Raw genomic sequence first — 19754 nt, forward strand, 5'->3', positions numbered from 1 at the left:
ATTGAACTAGACATTGTGGAGTCTTCTTATGACACCGATAAGAAATAAACGCCGATCAACAGTGTTGTTGTCATGGAAGAAGTTGACAGAGTTTTGAAATCAGTGGAATGCCTGGTGGAAGTAGAGTTTGGCTGCAAATGAGGTGGGAGAAATTGGTTGAAGTCACATATTTAAATGCTGGATGCTACTCAAAATTGCAATATCTGAATGTAGATTAAATTAATATATGAATCGACACTTTTTCGAAAAAGAGAACACAGACAGCAGTTGTATAAAACAGCTGTCTCTGGATTACATCCTCAAACTAAGGGCAACCATGGCATCCATGAAATAGAGGGAGAAGTGTTCATCCATGTATACGGGTAAGAGTCTAGCTACATTTTCAGATATTATACATTTATAATTTTGTCAGAAAGTCATTTTCATTGCATGTTAAAGTGTACTGTTAGCTAGCTAGCTAACAATGAACCTAGTTGGTTAATTTTGGCTACTGTAACTGCAGATTCATGCATGGTGCTATGTAGTATAGTTTGGGTTTATGGGTCTAAACAAAAGACTCCACTATGCAAGTAACCATTTTGTTGTACCGTTTACACCTTCTGTATCCTGTGCATGTGACAAATAAATGTTGATTTATTTGATATAGATTGTGTTTACCTGAGACGGTAATGTGAAGAGCAACATGACCTGCACCAAAGCCAGATTAGGATATACAGTAGGTCAAGAACTAGATAGAGTGTACTTTTACTACTACTTTTTGATACTGCTTTCACCACTTTTAGTCTTAATCGTTGGTTGTTTACTACACTGCCTTACTCTGTTTAGCGCATCGTCTCACACGTAAATCCTTAAAGAGATGGGTGGGGCTAAGGCTGAAGAGGGTGGAGGGTGTAAACAATACTGAATGGGTGTAGACAAAGAAGAGCTCTCCAGTAGCTGTACCAAAACATTCATAGGCCATTTTCTCAAAAGCAGGGTTACAAGTTTATCAATTTTTAAAGCAGAATTACTTTCCTATTGTTTGTCAACTGCAGTGTATGAAATACAATTTTCTAGCTCTGAGTCTTTTCTTTTATCCAATGTAAAAAATAAAAAAACACAATTTCAAATTTTGCTCCATAGGACCGAATCAAGGTGGTGGGTCACATACGTGTTAAAGCATCAACATAGACCAAATAAGTAGAGATTAAAGCAAAATTCTAACCAAATGGCTCTGCATCCAAACCATGTTATTGGTTAAAGTCACATATTTAAATGCTGGATGCTACTCAAAATTGCAATATCTGAATGTAGATTAAATTAATATTTTCTGTTTACAAGCCAGGATAAACCTCTCCCTTACTCCTTAGATATAATATAAATCCTACAATGTGAGCTGGCATAGTGATTACTGAAGGAGTCTATGACTCCGTGTTAAAAACCACGTTAAAAAAGTCTAAACAAATCAGGGAAAGCAAATTGTGATAGGATTTGATTTGTGCAAATGAAGCCTGCCGCTGCACAATAAAAAATCTGGAGCCATCTGTGAATCGACACTAATCAATAAATTAGGGACAACAGAGTATGCAGTTTATGCACTTAATGCAGCAAATAATGTAAGAAGTATATTACCACTTAAAAGGAGTGCAGAGCTACATTAATCAAATAGAAAAATAAACTGGGGGTTATATTATTCAGCTGTCAGCATTTTGGGGGAAAATATGTAGGTCATGATAGCACACTATCAGAATACAAAAAGACCGCAGCCCTAAAGAAACATCCAGACCAAATTCCACTGACGTTGCGCTAGCTGTATTGTTTATCTTCCGGGCTTGAAAGAGCCCAGATTCTACCCCTGTGGCAATGTTTATGAACAACTCCTGAGTACAAGTGATGGCGAGCTGGATGTCAATGACCATTGACCTGTATCTCATTACACCGACTCCGAAGTAGGTTCCCCCCTGAGTAGGTTCCCCCTCCCGTGAAACTAGTGCCTGGCCCTGGTCTATCATCGCTCTTCATCAGCCTGCACGGAGCAGGGGCTTTCAGCATCACCCAGGTCAAATTAACTGAATTATTGAGGCCGTCAAGTGGCTCCATCGATAAGCAAAGCTGACGCCCAACGTCCCACTGGGCTGTCTGAGGGACACAAAAGAGCCTAGCCTGAAGCACTTGACAGCTCCTTTTCCGAGGAAGCAAAAAAGTCCAGACCATAGAAACATAGGGTTCAAAAGCAGCAACTTTAAAATGATCAAAGAGATTGTTCTGAGATGTTCAAGCTTTATAGTTCAACATCTAGAGTGGGTTATTTTCTGCACACATTTCAAATGGTAATCTTTTGGCATTAAACAACATATCACACAAACCACAGTGTTTTCACTGTGTTCAAACTGTCTTTTCGGAGCATACTGCATGATACAGTGTGATTGAAGGCCTACAAAAGGCAACACTCAAGGTAATTTAATCTCGACGAGATGAGAATTTGGGTAGATTAACGCAACCATAGATTGCGAGTGAGGGATATGAATGTAAATCTGTTGATTCCAGAGAGGCCCCGGCGAGTGTGGCAGAGCTAACGGTGCCTGGTTGCCACTACTCAACAGGGTCTGTCCCATCACAGCTTTTTAAATCATTCCCCCCACCAAAAATAGAGGTAGGGTGGCATTTTACCCCAAGTTACCATACAACTAACAGATAATTGCAGAGCAGTATCATTAACCATGCCGCTGCAAAAAAAGAAATCAGGGTTTAAAATGGTGCAGATTGCTCATATTTAGGAGTTGATAAATAGTAGGAATGGAAAGCTTGGATCCCCCTCTTTTTAACAAAGAACATTAAAACAGCCATTGTCAAGATTGCCTGTGCATGGACTGCTTGTCAGAATACATATCATCATTATTATTATTATTAAGCTTCATTTCAACAGGGAAGTCATATTGAAATGAGCCCTGTACAATGCAAAAACAAGCACACACAACAGGCAAGTATAGATGAGTATAAACATCGACAATATACACGTTAAAATACAAAAACATTCAATTAACACAAACACATTCTTCATTGTAAAAATACGCTGTCAGCTGTCTGAATTTCCCTAGGGACTTCAAAAACATCCAAATCTAAACATCTTTCTGAAGATTCATTTCCTTACATCCTATGTTTGGAATAAAGGCAGATTTATCATAGGAGTCTCCAAAGTTAACCAACCCTGTGAATGGGTTTGATTACTGTTAAGGCTTAAAAAATACAAGTTATGTTAGGTAAGTGGGAAGCTTATGGAGCAGGGCTTTGTAAACAAAAAGAGCGTAATGATGTGATCTACAAGACTAATGTCACGCCCTGACCATAGAGAGCCCTTGGGGTTCTCTATGGTGTAATAGGTCAGGGCGTGACTAGGGGGGTTTCTAGTAGAGGTCGACTGATTAATCGGAATGGCCGATTAATTAGGGCCAATTTCAAGTTTTCATAACAATCAGAAATCGGTATTTTTGGACACCTTTATTTAACTAGACAAGTCAGTTAAGAACACATTCTTATTTTCAATGACGGCCTAGGAACAGTGGGTTAACTGCCTCGTTCAGGGGCAGAATGACAGATATTCACCTTGTCAGCTCAGGGGATTCAATCTTGCAAACTTACAGTTAACTAGTCCAATGCTCTAACCACCTACGTGAATGCAGTAAGCCAAGGTAAGTTGCGAGCTAGCCTTAAACTTATCTTATAAAAAACAATCAATAAGCATTAAACTTATCTAATAAAAAACAATCAATAAATCATAATCACTAGTTAACTACACATGGTTGATGATATTACTAGTTTATCTAGCGTGTCCTGCATTGCATATAATCGATGCGGTGTGTATCGTTGCTCCAACGTGTATCTAACCATGAACATCAATGCCTTTCTTAAAATCAATACACAGAAGTATATATTTTTAAACCTGCATATTTAGCTAAAAGAAATCCAGGTTAGCAGGCAATATAAACCAGGTGAAATTGTGTCACTTCTCTTGCGTTCATTGCACGCAGAGTCAGTGTATATGCAACAGTTTGGGCTGACTAATTTGCCAGAATTTTACGTAATTATGACATAACATTGAAGGTTGTGCAATGTAACAGGAATATTTAGACTAATGGATGCCACCCCTTAGATAAAATACAGAACGGTTCCGTATTTGACAGAAAGAATAAATGTGTTGATTTCGAGACGATAGTTTCCGGAATCGACCATATTAATGACCTAAGGCTCATATTTCTGTGTGTTATTATGTTATAATTATGTCTATGATTTGATAGAGCAGTCTGACTGAGCGGTGGTAGGCAGCAGCAGGCTCGTAAGCATTCATTCAAACAGTACTTTCGTGCGTTTTGCCAGCAGCTCTTCGTTGTGCGTCAAGCATTGAGCTGTTTATGAATTCAAGCCTATAAACTCCTGAGATTAGGCTCGTGTAACCGATGTGAAATGGCTAGCAAGTTAGCGGGGTGCGTGCTAATAGCATTTCAAACGTCACTCGCTCTGAGACTTGGAGTGGTTGTTCCCCTTGCTCTGCATGGGTAACGATGCTTTGAGGGTGGCTGTTGTCGTTGTGTTCTTGGTTCGAGCCCAGGGAGGAGCGAGGAGAAGGACGGAAGCTATACTGTTACACTGGCAATACTAAGGTGCCTATAAGATATTCCAATAGTCAAAGGTTAATGAAATACAAATGGTATGGAGAGAAATAGTCCTATAATTCCTATAATAACTTCAACCTAAAACTTCTTACCTGGGAATATTGAAGACTCATGTTCAAAGGAACCAACAGCTTTCATATGTTCTCATGTTCTGAGCAAGGAACTTAAACGTTAGCTTTCTTAGATGGCATATATTGCACTTTTACTTTCTTCTCCAACACTTTGTTTTTGCATTATTTAAACCAAATTGAACATGATTCATTATTTATTTGAGGCTAAATTGATTTTATTGATGTATTATATTAAGTTAAAATAAGTGTTCATTCAGTATTGATGTAATTCTCATTATTACAAATAAATAATATATATATATTTTTTTTTTAAATCGGCCGATTAAGCGGTTTCAGCTTTTTTGGGTCCTTCAATAACCGGTCGACCTCTAGTTTCTAGGTATTATATTTCTATGTTGGTGTGTTACCTCTAATTGGGGATCATACTTAGTGTGTCCTTTTTCCCAACTGCTATGGGGGATATTGTTTTGTATGAGTGCCTATTTACGCTACGTATTTCACGATCGTTATATCTTTGTTGTTTTTGAAGATTCACTCTCATTAAAATGTGGAGCTCTACTCACGCTGTGCCTTGGTCCAATTATTCATACGACGGTCGTGACAAAATATCCCACCTAGTCAGGACCAAGCAGCATGCCCAGGAGGTGAAGGAGAGTTGGTCATGGGAAGAGATACTAGGTGGATGTGAGACCCTTCCTTGGCGGGAGTCGCAAAGGAGTAAAGGAGGACAGCGACGACGCCGGGGTCCACGGCCACAAACAGCCCAAAGTCAACCCCAAGTTTTGGGGGGGGAGGCACAAGCGGCGGTCGGCTGAGGAGAGAGACAGAGACCGTCTGGGAGTCGATGGAGCAGTTTGAGGAGGGATATCAGAGAGAGATGTTGGCTAGGTGTATGCTGCTGCTCAGGCATTTTGAACAGCGTGTCATCAGTCCAGTGCAACTTGTGCCGGCTCCATGCACCAGGCCTCCAGTGTGCCTTCCCAGCCCGGTATGTCCTGTGCCGGCTCCCCGCACTCGCCCTGAAGAGTGTTCACCAGCCCGGCGCAACCTGTGCCGGCTCCACGCACCAGGCCTCCAGTGCGCCTCCCTAGCCTGGTACATCCTGTGCCGGCTCCCCGCACTCTCCCTGAATAGCGTGTCATCAGTCCGGTGCAACCTGTGGCAGCTCCATACACCAGGCCTCCAGTGCGCCTTTCCAGCCCGGTACGTCCTGTGCCGGCTCCCGCACTCGCCCTGAGGAGCGTGTTATCAGTCCGATGCAACCTGTGCAGGCTCCCCGCACTCGTCCACCAGTGCGTGTGTACAGTCCGGAGTCTCCAGCGACAGTCTACAGCCCGGAACCTCCAGCGACTTGGTTGCAAATTGGTCTTCCAAATAGGCAATGACCCCAGGCATACTTCAAAAGTTGTGGCAAAATGGCTTAAGGACAACAAAGTCAAGGTATTGGAGTGGCCATCACAAAGCCCTGACCTCAATCCAATAAAACATTTGCGTGCAGAACTGAAAAAGTGAGTTTGAGAAAGGAGGCCTACAAACCTGACTCAGTTACACCAGCTCTGTTATGAGGAATGGGCCAAAATTCACCCAAATTATTGTGGAAGGCTACCAGAAATGTTTGTCCCAAATTAAACAATTTAAAGGCAATGCTACCAAATACTAATTGAGGGTATGTAAACTTCTGACCTACCTGGGAATGTGATGAAAGAAATCTAAGCTGAAATAAATCATTCTCTCTACTATTATTCTGACATTTCACATTCTTAAAATAAAGTGGTCATCCTAACTGACCTAAAACAGGCAATTTTTCCTAGGATAAAATGTCAGGAGTTGTGAAAAACTAAGTTTAAATGTATTTGGCTAAGGTGTATGTAAACTTCTGACTTCAACTGATGGAATTGAACATTTTTAACAGATTGACCAATAGACTGATATAAATAGCGAAAACAGGTCCTAGTAGCGACCCCTGGGCAACAGCTTTATGTACTTCAAGAAATTCGGACTTAACCCCAATCAATCACGATGGTCTGAGTTCTGTCACTAAGATAATCATGAAACCATGAGCAGGCGTCAAAACCCAGGCCAATCGAGGACAACTTGTTCAATAAAATAGCAAGATCAACAATGTCGAACGCTTCTGACACGTCCACAAACAAGGTAGCACAATTAATTTTAGCTTCTACCTATTAATGTGGTTGCTGTGATAGTAATGAGCCCTGGCCTAAACCCAGATTGATTCATATTCAAAATACCATGCTCTGATAAAAAAAGAGTGAAGTTGCTTATTCACAAAGATTGTAGAATCTTAGCTACTAGACACGGAAGCCTGAAAATGGGGCAATAATTATCAAGATCACTACTATACTCGCCTTTATGGAGTGGCAGCACATAAGCGGAATATTTTCTGATAATGATTTAAAATATGGGTTACTAAACCAGGATTGAGGGGGGCAGCCTACTTGAGCATACCCAGCTCCAATTGGTCAGTCCCTGTGGATTTCTTGATATCTATAGCAAGTAAGGAATCAAGGACTTCTTTTTCTGTGAATTTCCAAAATGCATGAAAAAAACAGGACTACCATTTTGCAAATCAATCTGCAAAATTCCTGAATCAGTATTTAGCCCACTTTTAGAGATAGTAGTGCTAGACGCTCTTTCAAAAAGATAGCCTGCTGAAATAAAATTAAGATTAAATGCATCACTTATATAATTTTTGTCCATAATTGGGCCAGAGTCTGAATTAACTTCTGGGACAGAGAGGAAGTACATGGAGTCCCTAATTAGGGTTGCACATTTTGGGGAATATTCAAAGGTGGAAACTTTCCATGGGAATTAACGGGAATACCTGCAAATTAATATTAATACCATTTAAATGTAGATGCTTTTTGCATTGGATATATTTACCATGTCATATGGAGTCAGAAACATAAACCTTTTACCTTATGATTAAATGCTTCCAAAATACATTTTAAAAACGATTTAGTTACACATTTAACTTCAATTAAATGAGTTGACTTTTCACATGGGATGACTTCGATAAACAACAAAAGAAAGGGAATATTGAATGATCCCCAATGATCCATCGCATCTCACAAAAACATTTTCTATAAACATCTGTAAAATGATAGTCTAGAAACTAAAGCTTTGGATGTCTTCCTCTCAGGCTTCCATGTCTTCTCTCTGGACCTCCTCAATGTCCACCTTAGACTGAGGCCTCATCAGACTGAGGCCTCATCTTCACTGTCACTTTCCAACCTTGTTGAGGATGGTTCATTGTCAGGCTCAAAAAGCCTTCAATTTTCCCCGATGGCCACCAATTTTTCAAGCCTTGTATTGGTCAGCCTGTTGTGTGCTTTGGTGTGTGTGTTCCCAAACAGGGACCAGTTGCTCTCTGAGGTGGCTGATGTTGGTGGGATTTGGAGGATGGTGGCAACAGGAGAAAGAGCCTCAGATCCACAAAGTCCCTTCCACCAAGTGGCTGATGAGATATGTTGGCACGACTGCCATATCCCATCTCCATCCCAAAGTCCTTGGTTAGAAGTGTATTTCGCCAGACTGCCAAGAACCTTGCCCTCATCCAGGCCAAGGTGGCAAGACACAGTAGTGATGATACCATAGGCCTTGTTGATCTCTGCACGAGACAGGATGCTCTTGCCAGCATACTTGGGGTACAACATGTACGCTGCGGTGTGTATGGGCTTCAGGCAGAAGTCTTCATGCTTTTTGATGTATTTAAGAACTGCAGTTTCCTCCGCTTGGAGCAGCAGTGAAGTGGGCAGGACAGTACGGATTTCTCCTCTTACATTTGCAAGCAGAGTCTGAACATCAGACAGGATGGCATTGTCTCCCACAATCTGTGCAAATGGCTACTGCTATAGGTTTCAGGAGTTTCCGGCTGCTTACCACTCTCTCCCAAAATACATCATCCAGGAGGATCCTCTTGATGGGACTGTCCATATCGGCAGACTGTGATATGGCCATTTCTTAGAGAACCTCCTTCCTCTCCAGGAGACTGTCAAACATGATGACAATACCACCCCAATGAGTGCTGCTATAATTTGATGACCCTTCACATACCTAAACATTTCCTTGGTTCTCTTGTAGAGTGTATCCATTGTTTTCAGTGCCATGATGTCCTTGAGGAGAAGATTCAATGCATGAGCAGCACAGCCAATGGGTGTGATGTGAGGGTAGGACTCCTCCACTTCAGACCAAGCAGCCTTCATGTTCGCAGCATTGTCTGTCACCAGTAAAAATATATTCTGTGGTCCAAGGTCATTGATGACTGTCTTCAGCTCATCTGCAATGTAGAGACCGGTGTGTCTGTTGTCCCTTGTGTCTGTGCTCTTGTAGAATACTGGTTGAGGGGTGGAAATTGTGTAGTTAATTATTCCTTGCCCACAAACATTCAACCACCCATCAGAGATGATTACAATACAATCTGCTTTCTCTATGATTTGCTTGACCTTCACTTGAACTCTGTTGAACTCTGCATCCAGAAAATTAGTAGATAAAGCATGTCTGGTTGGAGGGGTGTATGCTGGGAACATTCAGAAATCTCTTCCAATACACATTGCCTGTGAGCATCGGAGGTGAACCAGTTGCATACACAGCTCGAGCAAGACATTCATCAGGATTTCTCTGACTACATTCCTCCATTGAATTTTTGCACTTGCCAAGAGGATTCTGCATCTTTGTTGCATTCTTCACATATGATTTGGCACAGTATTTGCAAATGTACACAGCTTTTCCTTCTACATTAGCTGCAGTGAAATGTCTCTACACATCAGATCAGGCATTTTCCTGTAAAGATTAGAAAAAAATGTGGAACAAAAAACAACAAATACAATTCCATGTACAGATAAATAGTTAAGCAGTTAGATTAAACAACTCCTTTGTAAGATACATGTTTTAAAAGGAAACATGTATGGAAACAGGTGAATTAACACTTAGTTAGCAGACTCAAGCAAGCTAAGTCAAATGGTTGCAAAAACTGATTAGCAGAAATTGTTAACAAGTTAGAAATTATTTAAACACACTTGCTGTAGGCTACTATTTACTAACAAAAGATAATATATGTCATATAAAAATATATCCACCCCACCCAGTATTGTAATCAAAACCTACCAGAAAGCATGTAGTCCTTGGCTCAGATAGTGTAGTAGTGTGGGCTCAATAGAATCGCATTAGTGTGCAAGCAGAGGGTTGCAATTCCATAGAATTGGGGATATTTTAACCAAAATATGCCACAAGACCTAGAATTGCCTTATGTGTATCCCACAAAAAAAGCTTCACTGTTATAAGATAACTTTTTTGATGAATTTAAGCAAAATTCCCCAAATTCCCAGGCTTAACTTCCCATGGACAATTTCCGGGAAAAGAACATTTCTGACCCTCTTTAACCCTATCGCTAATACAAGCATGCTATGATCAGTAGGTAATCCCTTATTTGAAAATACCACAGGATATTTTTGAATTGGTATAGATACAAGATTGTCTAGAACTGAGCCATTGGGCCTATGCCTCGAACAGGGACATGGGTTAAAACAAGAGACAATGAGGGTTACCTGTTGCGGGCCTGCAGTATGATGGCAATGCTTTCATTTATGGTTGGGATTACATGAGCGGCACTTTGAGGGTCAATAAGTAAACCTCTCAGCGCAGCGTTGAAATGCGAGGAAAGTGTCCAGGCACCAAGATGATTTGGATGGACCCCATGCTCTCTGTGGAGCATCTTCTGTTTCCAAAAGGTGTCAAAGTTATCCACAAAAGTAACTCTAACAGAGCTATAGTAGACTCACAACCAGTCGTTTAGAGCCAGAAACCTACTTGATATTTTCATGACACGATTTAGTGATAGCACTGGGCCTGAACTAATTGAACTCTTCTTTAAAATCCTGTTTCAGCCATACCGAGCTAGTCACCCAAATGTCATGAGATCCTACATGGACTATGACAGCGAAAGCCCCCGTGTTCTGGTGTAAAACGGTTGGAAGCAGCCTTGTAATGTCCTGTACCTGAGCCCCAGGACAGCACAAGGTATTTGCCCGGGAACCAAGATGTTTCTCACCATAGAGCTGTCGATGATAACAGCTGGTGACATGGCAGAGGAGGTCCGGCAGCCTCGAGCCAGTTTTAAAACCCATTATAGCTAATGGAGGAGCCGGTGCGTAAGACACCCTCGAGGTCCGGTGTGAGGAGGAGCGCAGCGGATCCGAGTTCAAGGCAGAATCCCCCGGGAAGGAGTCCAGATAGGGGACGATGGCGTTGGAACCTCCGAAGCCAGGAGGGTGAAGTTTTTTGACAACTGGATTTGGGCCCTGCTTCCCAACACCAAAGATGCTACACTCGCCACAGGCCGCTTCCCTCCATTTGGATGACTTGCTTCCATGGTTGGGCAGCAGGAATGGTGACAGTATCATCCGCTAAATCAACCAGAAACAACAGTCCTGACCCATTTTCCAGGGGAGTGGAAGAATTCTTCAGGGAGGAGTCCCTGGAAGGCATTGGCCATTCAGTCAATGAGTGCTGACATGGCGGTAATACTCTCAACACATAGGAACAGCATCCAGCCTGTGGTGTCGAGAAGGAGTAGGTAGGCGTGGGTGCTTTCACCAGTAAATTGTGCAAGTTCTTAATCTGTTTGCTAAGAGTAGCAACATCTTCTCTATAGTCCTCTGTGAGTAAACAAGTGTTGCATTGGAACTCTGTTTGGTCCACATTGTCCCAGAAGAGAGCATAGTAAATATACAGCTCCTGCAGAACACAAAATGCTACATTTTTCCTCTGAACAGGGAATCCTCCATGAGAAAAGGCATAGCAACTCAATCTGTGTCACAGAGATAACGATTTCCAGGCAGAGTAAAAAAAATAGACAATAACTGATGTATTTTTCCCGGACCTATACAGGCCGTTAGTAAATACACCCCAAACAAAAGGTTAAACTATGCCTTTAACTATGCCACTTGGTTTACATACTCATCTCATATGTATATACTGTACTCGATATCATCTACTGTATCTTGCCTATGCTGCTCTGTACCATCACTCATTCATATATCCTTATGTACATATTCCTTATCCCCTTACACTGTGTATAAGACAGTAGTTTTTTGGAATTGTTAGTTAGATTACTTGTTAGATTCGTTATTACTGCATTGTCGGAACTAGAAGCACAAGCATTTCGCTACACTCGCATTAACATCTGCTAACCATGTGTATGTGACAAATAAATATGATTTGATTTGATTTTGATTTGAAGTCTAGGCAAGTATTCAGGTCTTAGAAAAGACTAGTCATCACACAAGCTATGTCACGTCACTTGGAACCACAGAAACAGATTTCAACCATAAAAACATAATTATGACGTCCCATGCCACAGTGAAAAACAAGTACCCCCACAAGCCTACTGAGCAGGAGTTGCTGGAAACCAATGTACACAAGCGCGTATGACACACATACAGTCGCTAGTGAAAGTCTACACAACCCATGCACAGTCTTCACATTTTGCTGCCTTAAAATTTGATCTAAAAAAAGGATTATTAGATTCTTTCCCCAATTTATCTACACAACCTACTCCACATTTTCAAAGTGAAAGTAAAATTAGAGAATATTTTCCAAATGACTAAGAAATATAAAATGAGGATGTAATAATTGAGTATGTCACGTTCTGACCTTAGTTTTTTTGTTATATCTTTGTTTTAGTATGGTCAGGGCGTGAGTTGGGTGTGTTGTCTATGTTCCTTTTTCTATGTTTTGGGATTTCTGTGTTTGGCCTGGTATGGTCCTCAATCAGAGGCAGCTGTCAATCGTTGTCCCTGATTGAGAACCATACTTAGGTAGCCTGGCTTCACTTTTGAGTTGTGGGTGATTGTTTCCTGTGTCTGTACCATACGGGACTGTTTCGATTTTTGTTTGTTCATTCACGTTGTTATTTTGTAGTGTTCAGTTTTATATATTAAAATGGACACTTACCACGCTGCTCATTGGTCCTCCAATCCTTCCTACTACTCCTCCTCGTCGTCGGAGGAGGAAGACAACCATTACAGAGTCTATATTCACACCCCAAAGTTATTACTTGGTGGAAGCACTTTTGGCAGGCATTTCATGTGTGACTCATTTTGAATAAGATTTTACCAAAACTTAGGGCAACATCCATTGCTTTTGTCAAAATTGCTCAAACTCATTCAATTTTATCGGCAATAATTGATGAACAGCAATATAAAACCTTTTTTTTAAAGCAGATTTAAGTCAAGACTTACACTCGACCATTCAGGAACGCTTAACACCTCTTGAAAATCCATTCTGGTGTGCCTTTGGCATAAAATACATTTCCTGAGTGGTCTAGTCTCAGTCCAGAAATGCTTAAATATGCTTGAAAATCAGAGACAAGGTTTAATTATTGCTGTCCATCAACAATTTCCAACCAAATGTACTGAACTTAAGCAATTTTGACAAAAACTATGGACAAATGCCCTAAGAGTTGTGCAAAGTTGGTAGAATATTATTGAAAAGTATTCAAATCTGTATCGACTTCCAAATGTGCTTCAACCAAGTACTAACTCTAGGGTGTGAAGACATACGCAATCAAGACATCTTCTGTTTAATTTATTTTTTAATTTGAAAATGTTTCTATAAAACTTTCTTTCATTTTGAAAATGTGGAGTAGGTTGTGTAGATCTGTAGGGGAAATAATTGACTTTAATCCCTTTTAAAATGTCATTTTTAAGACAGCAGAATGTGCAGACTGTGCAAGGGGTGTGTAGATTTTCACTAGGCACTGTAGATGATGCACAATTCCAAAGGAATGTACACAGCCAAAGTTTCAATAGTGGCCATGGTTTAAAATACAGTACCTTAAAGCTGAGAGTAGTAGGTGTTTCAAAAAATATAACAGTTTTAGCCAAGCAATCCTTTGTACCAAACTGCCCTTACCATGTTATGCTTTCTCCTTGTCAACAGTACATTGTGTAGTTAAGAACCATGGTGGCAATACATCAAAAGCTGTCATCAAATATCCCTGCCATAAGCACATTTCAAGAGCATGCAACCCTCCAAAATCCTTGGGTGACTTTCAGAGCAAAAGTGTCAAGTTGAAAGATGGCATAATTGGTTGACAGTGTAAAGCTTATCCAAATGAATTCCAGAGAGATAAACGCATCAACTGGACCTTAACTTTGAACTTTTCTATTAAGACCACATATGTCAATCTCTTCACTTGAGACAATTTCAAAAGAAAATCATTGTCATTCTGATTGAGAGCCACAAGCTTTGCCTAAATGCACACTTTAAAATGTCATGGTAGCATATTACTTCCATCCATGGCACTGCTGCAACAAAACACAAATACTACATTATGCTAGCGTCTCATTCCTTCATTTATTATTTCAAAATGTAACCTAAACTAGTTTCAATAAAAGTGGAACGCAATTCCTAGGATTTCTTCCTGCTTTCTTGTACAGTCATAAAAAATGAATAAAACATACTCCGTCCATATTTATTCATAAACATTGTTTGGACCAATTCACAGCTAAAAATATCAATCTTTCTCACAGCCCAAAAACTCAAACAGCAAGAGGATTCAGTAAGAATTCAGAAAAAACTAGGTGAGATAACAGATCAGCCAAACAAAGGCATAGCAGGCTGGGTTTTAAATGTAGCAGATTGGGGCCAACAAATTATGCAAAGCAAATATAGCATAAAACCGATCTGCTGAGCCCAGGGATCTGTGAGCAGTTCTAGAAGCTGCGAGGACCTTCACATGTTTACTTGACATGTTGAAACAGACGCCCTCGGGCCATGCTATTTGCATTATCTAATGGTGCAGGTAGCCTAGTGGTTAGAGCGTTGGGCCAGTAACCGAAAGATTGCTGGATTGAATCCCGAGCTGACAAAGTAAAAAAATCTGTCGTTCTGCCCCTGAGCGAGGCAGTTAACCCACTGTTCCCTGGGTGCTGAAAATGAGGATGTCGATTCAGAGTGGTTGGGTTAAATGCAGAAGACACATTTCAGTTGAACGCATTCAGTTGCACAACTGTTTAAGTATCCCCCTTTCCCTAATGCAACATTTCATAAGGTCAACTACTGAGCCTCCATGGCAAGACAATATATATATTTCATGTGCAAGATAATAGGAGTGAGGGAGATGTCCAACCCAGCACCATCCTGCTGCCCAGTCTTCATCACAGAAAAGAACATGTTTATTCGGTTTGAAGAATGAGGCAACTGATGTGATTAAAATTTAAATCTTAATTACATTGTAGGCCCATGGAATTAATGAAATTAGCCCACTTCCAGTAAATCATATATTTCATCTTCTGTGTGGATATTGTTAAAATAGGCTAAGCATTGTTCAGTTGATGTTCCATTGGTGCTGGAATTTGATCAGTACAAATACTGAAACACCTAGACATTCATTTTATTACAATGAAGATTTTCTGAAAGTCTGATTGTGAATGTAGCAAAGCAATAGAAGTTGTCTGATTTCATTTAGGTGGACCAGGCTTCAGTGACTGCCTCACTACCAGCTCCAAAGTGTGAAAAACACTCAAATGAACTCAATTATCCCCATCATGACTGAGGGAATCAGATGAATTGCTATATAGGTAAGTAATGGAAGTAATACGGTGTAGACTAATGGACTGGCGACTTAATGCACTGTAGTTCCAACCCCAAGCAACATATCCTTTGGCATGATTTTTTTGTGGCTGTCATTGGACAAGATGTCATATCAGGCATATCCTTGACATTTTGGTACCAATTCCTATGAATACCCTCTTCATATAAGATAATGTATAATGGTTTATGCATTAGCCTATGCATCATACTGTATATTCATGCCCTCAGGGGTGTTGCCAGGTCACAAATAACATACACACCTAACCTACCAAACTCCCTAAGCAATACAGAATTGGCATATTACGTACTCATGTTAAAGGCAAAGGAAAATATGCCCATACATCATTCACATTGCAAGGTTTCCCTATCATGCTTTTGATGGTAGCCAATCATATAATCGTGTGTCTAGACAGTAAGGGCTATGATGAACAGATAAGCAAATATATGTATGTTATCCCAGTACACTAGGCCTACTCTACAAACAAATCGACAACTCAAGAATGAGCAAACTACCCCTGGACATACAAAGAACAGTCGGTCTATTTCGACCTAGAGGAATGATCGATAATAACAACCCAATACCGATTTATTGAGTGCTGCAGCTGCTTGTCGGAACTATTGAAAGTAAAGCTTTCCTGGACGCAATGTTGTTATGCCACACTGGTAAAGCAAATTGATGCCGTCTGACCGCACCTGTACTTGAATGTACTAAATCCGACGTGCAACATATAATACGAATTGTAATTCGTAGCATATCTAACGAAATTGGTGATGGACAGCCACAAATGAATACATACCATACTAACAGTAGCATACAATGTCATACTAAGAGGAGTGTCTGTCTCGGATTTAGATACATAATAGTATGAAATACTCTTGAGGTCAGGTTGCATTCAAAGCACATGGCGAAGTTGGCTCAAAACAAAAGTCAGGTAAATTGTAATTAGTCAAATTCGGTGTTTTCCCGCGCACACGTGATTGCTTTTCGTTTTTTTTTAAAACGCTTCATCTGTCTTTGCAATGAAAAATTGTTACAAACTTCAAACATGTATTTTATTGATACGAGATGTTGCAGGCTATGTTTTTGGACGATGCACCATACTGCCTTGACAAACTAACAGAGCGGCACAGATTACTGTTTAGATTTGAGAATTGCGCGCCTCACTCCCTGCTTTCGCCTGATGATGTGACTGGCTTTTGCCCAGTGCACCGCGGCTCAGTATAATAGAATCCACCATATGATAAAATCCTAAAGAAACAGTCATTTACTGTTATGAAACTGTAGCCCTAGAACACGTGTAACGTTATTTAGGCTATGAATTTATGCACGTTTTCTGAAAAGCAGTGTCAACCATTTAGGTGTATAAAAATATATCAATTTGAATCATAAAATAGCAAAATATCAGTCAATAATCAGGTGTCAAAACAAAAGGTAACTGCCTAACGTTAGTTGTTTTGCCCTTACCTGATGCAACTAATTGAACAATCCCGTTGTCCGGAGCTGCTGAAGAACTTCCACAACAGACATACAAACTTGCGAACCGCGTTGTCCGTCGGTGATAGTGGTGAGTGAAATTTCCTGCAATCACACCCTCAATATCCTTAAAAAAACGTGTGCCAAGCACTCTTCGTTGTTGCAATTTCCTTAGCATAACACGAGACAACGCTATCATGCAGTGTGAAGGTGTGCTGTGCTGCATGTCAAGGTTTCAGGAGGAAAAGACGTGTCACAAACTCATGTGCTACTGCTAATGTTTCTTCCAATCATCTTCGTCCGTTCAGGAGTATCTATTCCCTTGCATGCAGCAATTCTGACTCTTCTTGCTCGTGATGCAGAGGACGTTTTCTTAATCGTGAGGCTTTTTAGTAAGTGAGGACAACACTCTCCAATTACGGTTGTTTTGTCCTGTATGCACTTGTTAGCAGGAGAAATGCGCAGCGCATCCCTCTGCTTCCACTGGACTGTGCGCATCACTCTTCTTTGCGGGTTGCTCCTGATATCCTTGTAAATCTTCCCAAATGTGTCACATGCCACCGCTCATGAAAAAGTTCATGAAGCGTTTGAGTAATAGGAGAAACCAATGGTAAGTATTAAACAGTACCATCACTTCAAAATTAAGTGATAATTAGTCTATATATGTCCAGTACAAATGCATTTCTTTATGGATGAAATGATTAGTCATTATAAACTGGGTGGTTCGAGCCCTGGATGCTGATTGGCTGACAGCCGTGGTATATCAGACCTTATACCATGTGTATGACAAAACATCTATTTTTACTGCTCTAATTACTTTGGTAACCAGTTTATAATAGCAATAAGACACCTCAGGTTTGTGGTATATGGCCATATCACGTTGTGTTGTGCATAAGAACAGCCCTTAGCCGTGATATATTGGCCATACACCACACCCCCTCTGGCCTTATTGCTTAATTATACAACTGGTGGGTCTAATCCTAATTGGTTTAAAACCGCATTCCAGGCCGTGTCTATTCCACAAATTACCACCAACTAAATGTATTATATTAAAATGCTTCTGTTCCATCTGACTGCGCAATCCACTGTCAGCCCAGCCAGGCTCTTTATAAACTTGATCTCCACTATAAAAATATGGAACGCTGTTTGGGTCTTTGCGTGTCAAAAAAGATACACGTCAAATAGCACTATCTGACACGTCAAATAAGAACAGTTTAATTGTAGAATGTTGTGTTGGACCGCAACTTCTGGTATTAGCTAGGTAGCCACTTGTTGTTCGCCCATTGAAATTGAACTTCAGTTCATGAAAATAAATAGATAGCCAGCTATTAAACCCTGTTGCCCAAAACTATCGTTATAAGCAGCCAGCTAGCTTCACGATGCTCGACCGGACCAGGTTATGTGTTGTGAAAATAGCCACAATAAGGACTAGGCACAATATTGCCTTCAAAATAAAAGTACCTCTTTGAAAGTGATGCAGAAGGTTACAATTGGTGGAATCATGCCATATTTAGACTATATAATGTAAAACAATGTTGAAATGTGATGCAATGAAATGGAGTATCAGTCTACTCGGTGGCACCCACAGAACACAACTGTGAAGAGTTTACGCAAATATTAGCATTGTAGCTCTAATCGCGGGATTGTGACTGTGTGAAATCCCCTACCCAGTCAGCCTATTGTTTGTAATGACATTCATATTGCACTGTACAGCTTTACCTAGGGATTGGGGATCAATGAAATGGGGTGTCAGTCTACTCAATTACCCAATACATTGTTCTCAATGTCCTCATCACAATTATCAGACTCCACGCAGTATTGTTTTTCCTCTTGGAATAGTGTTCAATATACATAGGTTGACAATAAATGTGGCTCAATTCACAGTTCTTTCAGAGTCCCACAATTAGATCTATGATGCTAATCTTCTCTGGGTGTCACTGAGTAGACTGATACTCCATGTCATTGATCTACAGTCCATAGGTTAGGCTGTACAGTGAAATAAGTATGCCCCTAATGCAAATCTAAAGTCTAACACATCCAGTGTGATTTCAACAGATTTTTGTCAAATTAACAAATTATTGTCTTTTGTTGATTTTAGATAACAATCCAACCTCGTTCAGCATGATCTATTCAATTATGTCATAATTCCACAATTTGTATATTCATTGGCATCACTGTCAATCACATACTTTTATTTTGAAGGCTAACCGCAAAGTCAACTATTGTGGCTAATCCTTATTGTGGCTAGCTTCACATATTTGCGTCCGACCCCAATTGATCAAATAAGAACTATTTTATAAATTAGGGTTATTTTAAATGATAACACCTAGCTAGATAGTTAGCTAGCTAACTATAGCTACTAAAACAGATCATGTCGTTTTGCTATGTTTTGGGGGAAGAACATTGTTTGCATCCATGAGCTAGCTAGCTTTTTATGACCAGCACTGTAGGTGCACGTGACAACTTTACCAGCATCATAGCATACATTCGATGAATCGTTGTGACATATGAAATATGAGTGATAGTGTAATCAATGTGTAATAACTACGTAAAACATGTATGAACGCGTTAAATTATTATGTGACGCGCAGTCATATTCGGGTCCTGATTGGTCAACAAGCTTATTTGACATGTCAAATAGTGTTATTTGATGTGTATCTTTTTTTGACATGCAAAGACCCAAATAAAAACATATAAAAAAAAGCATCTAGACATTAGCTCACATTTCTTTTAGACTAACATTTAGATTTCAACAGCGGAGATTTGTATAAACCTTGCTGTCTGTCTCTCCCACTTTGTTTCAATATTCAAATTTGATCTCCAGCTGTCCCATAGTAATGAAAGTGTTGCGTGTCGGGACGAGACAGGCAGGCAGCGTTTCTCAGCCAGTAGAAATCATGAACCAGCTGGCATATTTTTTATGGATACATACAAAAAATATATACA

At 40.2% G+C, this 19754-nt stretch overlaps 1 protein-coding gene across 4 annotated transcripts in view; it reads right to left on the bottom strand.

The window, feature by feature from the left end:
- Window positions 1-17443, bottom strand: part of LOC112256333 (teneurin-3-like) — a 185733-nt gene extending 168290 nt beyond the window's left edge. For all 4 annotated transcript variants that reach the window (XM_042325644.1, XM_042325643.1, XM_024429505.2 and 1 more), the window contains exon 1: window positions 16800-17443. The gene's annotated coding sequence lies outside the window, so the exon portion shown is untranslated. The remainder of the gene's footprint in view (window positions 1-16799) is intronic.
- Window positions 17444-19754: the final 2311 nt, after the last annotated feature.

The sequence above is a fragment of the Oncorhynchus tshawytscha genome, linkage group LG08 (assembly GCF_018296145.1).
Source record: "Oncorhynchus tshawytscha isolate Ot180627B linkage group LG08, Otsh_v2.0, whole genome shotgun sequence".
Lineage (NCBI taxonomy): Eukaryota > Metazoa > Chordata > Actinopteri > Salmoniformes > Salmonidae > Oncorhynchus > Oncorhynchus tshawytscha.